This window comes from Aotus nancymaae, unplaced genomic scaffold (genome assembly GCF_030222135.1).
Source record: "Aotus nancymaae isolate 86718 unplaced genomic scaffold, 86718_ANA_hifiasm-v0.15.2.pri h1tg000062l, whole genome shotgun sequence".
In the NCBI taxonomy this organism is placed as follows: domain Eukaryota; kingdom Metazoa; phylum Chordata; class Mammalia; order Primates; family Aotidae; genus Aotus; species Aotus nancymaae.
Genome location: NW_026988476.1, coordinates 32,424,742 through 32,430,311, shown reverse-complemented (window position 1 = coordinate 32,430,311; position 5,570 = coordinate 32,424,742). Strand labels below are relative to the sequence as shown.

General features: G+C 41.6%; 1 long non-coding RNA gene across 1 annotated transcript; it reads right to left on the bottom strand.

Annotated features, from left to right (window-relative positions):
• LOC105710068 (uncharacterized) lies at positions 1–5,360 on the bottom strand. The gene is made up of 2 exons (XR_001105669.3): positions 5,187–5,360; positions 1–950 (listed from the first exon to the last, which is right to left on the bottom strand). It is a non-coding gene; the product is annotated as an uncharacterized LOC105710068 (long non-coding RNA).
• Between the last annotated feature and the right edge of the window lie 210 nt (positions 5,361–5,570).

Sequence of the window (5,570 nt, the reverse complement as noted above, 5' to 3'; positions counted from 1 at the left end):
TTTCTATTTTTATTTTAAAGTATGATACAGAGAATGGGGTTTTGGGGTCGATTTGGTTTGGTTGTGTTTTTTAGTTCTTTATTTTTTATTTGGGGCCTCTCTTAGTGATGGCATATTTCAGGTTTCAGTGACATAGATCAAGTAATTTTAAACGAATTTGGTTTTTCTACCTAAGATGAGGGATATGGCTATTAAGGTCAAGCCAAACTATACTAAAAGTAGTATGGGGCAGAGTTAAAATTACCTTTTGAAAATCAGGTATTACCTGGTTTCTTCTGTCACAGCAGAATAGCTGGTTACCTAGAGTCAGTCACAGTTGCCCTCGCCCTCCCTTGTCTAGTCCCTGGAAGTACTTGAGTGGAACAGAGGTAGAAATAGCAACAGCTCAATCACTTTAGGTAGCACGTCTCCTGAATTCTTCTACTAAGTCCCCAGGGTCTGTCGATTGGTTGAAACAGTAAAATCATACATAGTGATTTCTTGCACAGCATAGAGGCATTTAATTTTAGTGTCTAGTGAACAGAGAAGGAAAACTGGGTCATATAAAATTTAACCTTAAAACACAGATTATACGTATCTTTGAATGTTTAGGCGGACAGGCACTCCCATTAACTCTGGTATGCAAGCTGGCCTTGCTGACAATGGCATCGTTACATTTACTGTTTTTTAAGTTGCATGTTGTGATGTGAATGTTTTTTGTAAAAGTTGCCAAGTTAATTGAGTACTAAATAAGTAGCAAAATGATATCTGAGACCCACTGTAGTCATTACTCGCTTTATGTTATTTGCTGTCAAATACTAAAATCTCAGCTGCTAATTCAGCTTTCAAGATGTGCAGTATCTCCTTCTCTTAGCTCCTAGCCATGTTGGGAACTTGAGGTTCTTCAATGTCATCAGAGATTCCTTCCAGGCCACATATTTTATGCTAATATTTCCATAGTTGCATTCAATCTATAAGGAAAAAGTGTACATTGGTGCATGTTTTATAAACCCAGACACACAGATAGCTAAAACCATAGTTTTTCTATACTCAAGAGCTTTGAATTAAAAACAGATGCTTTTTTTCCCCAAGAGCAGACAATTCTACATTCCTAACATAACATTAGGAATTGGTGATAGGAGAAGCAGGATCCAGAATGCAAAACGATTTAGTGAGACTTAGGAAAAAAACACATTTTCCCCTGGTTGTTGGAACATTTATTTATTTGTAGGTAAGTCTAGATTTAGTCTTGAAGATCAAAGTTTTTTGTATTTTAAAAACTTCTTTCATTCCTTTATATTGATAAAAATGTGGCCTATGTTAGAGAACCATTTTTTCTGTCATGTTTATGTATTTTGGAATTAAGTTGTTTGCATTCACTTTCAAAATCTGCCCATTTCTGTTATGTGCACTTGTCACAGATGTGTCGGGACTTTGCCTAAGGGGAGAGATACTTTAGCACCTGTGTCACTGAGGAGATGGAGTGCTTGATGAGTACTATTGTGCTGTGTAACTTGGGGTTTCGTTCTGTAGACAATATATTAGCAGAATAACTACTTCTCGATGATATCACACAAAAGTATTACAGGATTAAGGCATGTAACTTCTATGGTAGTCCTTATGTATCAGTATATAACCAAGTTCAGAAACCACAGGAGCATTTTTAGACCTTTACTTAGAGAACTAAAGGCAGTTCCAAGCATCAGCTCATATGGGGGGATTAATGCATGAAAACCCTAAGAGGGTGTGTCAGGACATCATACTTCCCTGTCCTCACCCAGTAGAATTCTGGTGTCTGTCTTGAGGATAAGGAAGTAGAGTGGAAACTCATCATATCATTGAGTATTTTCTCAGTATTTTGGCCTTCCCTCTGGAATTAAGAGGAATTGAGCAAAGTTTCAGAAACCTTCAGAATCCATTGCCCAACACTACCAGAAAAACTGTAGGAGGCACATGGGGAATTCCTATAGTTCTTAGCTATGTTCAAGACATTGGACAAGGATCCCTATCCACATAAAGGGGAATCTGGATGCTGCACACCTCACTTTCTGAAAAATCCCTGGCTGAACATGGAATTATCACAGTAAAGTTTTGGCCCTTTAGTTTGCTAGAACAGCTCACAGAAATTTAAAAAAGTAAAACAAAAATAAAGTGCATGCCCATTAAGACATCTTCTAATTCAGTTGTGATTATCTGCTCCTTCTTAAAAAAATATGTAAGCTTGATATTTATTCCCTTTCAGCAAATTTGGATCAGAAAATTAAAGTATGTGACAAGATCAGGTCACCCTGAATTTCCATACAATCTCAAGACATTGAATAGAAAAAAAAAAGCAGTAATGATTTGCATATTTTCTCAGACTTTGCTGGATCTTTGGTCTTAAGTTAACAGGTAAAAGTAGTGAAGCCTTTCCTCTCATGGCCCTGTGCAACTTAACAGTTTCTCCCTCCTCTTTGGCTGGAAGTGTTAGTGATAGCATGGGCACAGAGTGTGTGTCCACTGGTGATGCTGACCATGTCTCCCATGTACCCTGGCTCTGGGTTCCTTGACCTAGGGAACAAGTTTGGATGAGACATATCTTTGAGCCTATGTGACTATAGAATTTGCTGATGGCATAATTTTACAGTAACAATGGATAGGAATTTTACCTCTCTTTTTAGTAGTTTAATATTATTTCGTATTACGTACTTAAGTGTTCACTCACCTAATTAAAAACATTGAGTAAACAAATCAAGTTTTTATATAAACTACCCTTGCCATATGATGCTCTTTTTCTCTTATAATATGCAGTTTAAATCCTGAGAAATTCATGCCCAGCATTTCACCACAGCTGGACTCTGTGGGTATTCTTCACTCACCTACAAGGAGTAAACAAGGCTACCAGAACTTGAATTCGACTTATTTTAGGGAGCTACCCAGGGAGGTGAAAGCCCTTGGGACTTTTTCCAAAACAATCTCTTTGCCCTATTCACCAGATAAAGTAGTCCACTAAGGTGAAAAGATTTCAAAAATACAAAGATAATGCCTGTAATCCCAGCACTTTGGGAGGCCAAGGTGGGCTGATCATGAGGTCAAGAGATCGAGACCATCCTGACTAACATGGTGAAACCCCGTCTCTACTAAAAAATACAAAAATTAGCTGGGCATGGTGGTGCGCGCCTGTAGTCCCAGCTACTCGGGAGGCTGAGGCAGGAGAATTGCTTGAACCCAAGAGGCAGTAAGCCGAGATTGCGCCACTGCACTCCAGCCTGGCACCTGGTGACAGAGTGAGACTCTGTCTCAAATTAAAAAAAAAAAAAAAAGGAAGATAAAGGAAATATAACACTGGCCCACTTGGGGCTTTGAGATTAGATTGGGTAGACTGAATAAATGAAGCCTAGATGACCTGGGCGTGAGCCCCGCTGACTTCTCCCTGATACGTAGTTCCTTGTCCCCCTTCTGAATGTTTTTCTAAAATGCCAGTGTCTATTTCACTGGGCCATTTACTTACAAGTTCCCAGCTTTTAGGAGAAAAAGAGGGAGGGGGAGCAGCTAGTTTTGAATTAGATAAACATCTTGAAAGTAATGAGCTATTGGCAGCTGTTAAATCAGATTCAGCCGCAAACCACAATTCTTTCTTGTTGAACAAGACCACTGAGTTAGAATAGATGACTTTAATAATTCTACTTCTCTCTCCCTCTCTTCTCCTCTTTCTGATATTAGAGAGATGAGAAACTACTCTTTGAAATAACTCCAGAGGTGTTTTATTGTGTCCCTTTCCCCTACGAGCGGCTCCTTTATACAATTTTGCTCAGGCAACCAAGGACATAGAGTATTGGCAGAAACATGGAGTGCTTTTGTATAGGCCACCTGTACATAAAAGTGTAATTATTTATTTAATTTTCCCATTTGTATCATATTAAAGCTTTGTACAGTGTTTTAAGTTCTGTTTTAAAATTATTTTGTATTTTATTTTTATAACCTAGTAATAAAATATTAATTCCGCATGCAAAATCTACTTCTATGTGTGTGATGGTTTGGATTTCAAAAGTGGAAATATTATTTTTCTAATTTAATAAAGTTATTGAATACACCAGAGGTTACAAGATCAACTGGGAGCAGACAGTGTTACTGTAAATGCAGTACCACATCCAGAGGTTCCCTTAAAAAAGCAGCCCAGGACTGAATACAAACTAAGTGTTCATTGTCCCTGCAGGTGAAAACCAGGGTTTGAGGATATTAGATGTTTCCTTGTAATAAAATTAAAATACTAAAAGCTCCCTTTTAGTCCATTATTCTGTCTGGCTGGAGGTACTTTTTCCTTCTCCATAGGAAACAACCCTTCTACCACTAGAGAAATTCCTGCACCCCACCCTCATCTTTCTGCCTGTAACCTTCCTTTGAACCAGAGGAACTGTCAGGAGGCATTCACAAGGGCACTGCCTCACAGCTCTTGGTTTGGTTTGACCTGGAATGATAGTGCTATCATCTGTTTTTGTCTGCCTGGATTCCCTTACTTGATTTCTCACTGAGCAGCAACATCCAAAATGCTCTCTCATGTTTCTTTAAATAAAGGAGATTAGGGAATTACTCAGGCTGGGCATGGTGGCTCATGCCTGTAATCCCAGTACTTTGGATCTGCCGCCCGCCAAACATTAGCTGGGCTGCAGCCCTAGGGAGGCTGAGGCAGGAGGATCGCTTGAGCCCAGGAGGCGGAGGCTGCAGTGAGCCTCGCTGTCGCCATTGCACTCCAGCCTGGGTAACAGAGCAAGACCCCATCTCAAAAAAAAACAAGCAAAACAAAACCTCAAGCTCCCAGAAGCTAATCATATGCTTACTGACATCTCAACTGTAAAGTAGTTGAAATATTAACCTCATATAAATCCATTTAAGTAAATAAAGCGACAAACAAGCAATTATGTGTGCACGGTGGCCGGAGGCACTTTAAGGGTTGTGGCCTGGGGATTATTAAAAACCTCCTAGAAGTAATTAATTCTGTCTTCAATGGTCAATTAGCTGATCGTGAGCGCTGAAAAGCCGATGAGTACTGCTCGGCCAAGGGATTTAAAAATTGGCTTTTGAGAAAAACAAAGTCAAAATGAAAGATTAGATTAACTTTATAATTTCTCTGGGGTGGTGCCAGTTGGACCTAGAAAACTTATACTCTTGGAAGAATGTGCTTAGAGCAGAAGATAGGCTGGTGGCTGGCTCTGTTCCCCTCCACCTACCTCTCTCCCAGATCCTCCGTCTCCCCAGAGGGGCGTCTGTTCCGTGGCAACCCCACTCCCAGCTCGAATCCCTTCCTCAGATCGCTCATCGGGCCAGGACAGGCAGCCAAGGCGGGCCTCACCACGGGCAGTGATCTGCACTTCACCTCCCAACAACGGGCCTGTTGGCGGGGGCTGAGGACCCAACGAGGCCTTGACCATGGGCCTGGGCAATAGGCAGCTCCGTCCCGCCCTGCTGGCCCCGCCCCGTTCCGCTGGCCCCGCCTCGCCCCGCTAGCCCCGTCCGTCCCTCCCCGCCCCGCGAAACCAACGGTCGTTCCTCGCCGCTGGCCCCGCCCCTCCCTGGCCGCCCCTGGCGCGCCTGCGCCTGCGCAGTCGCCCCAC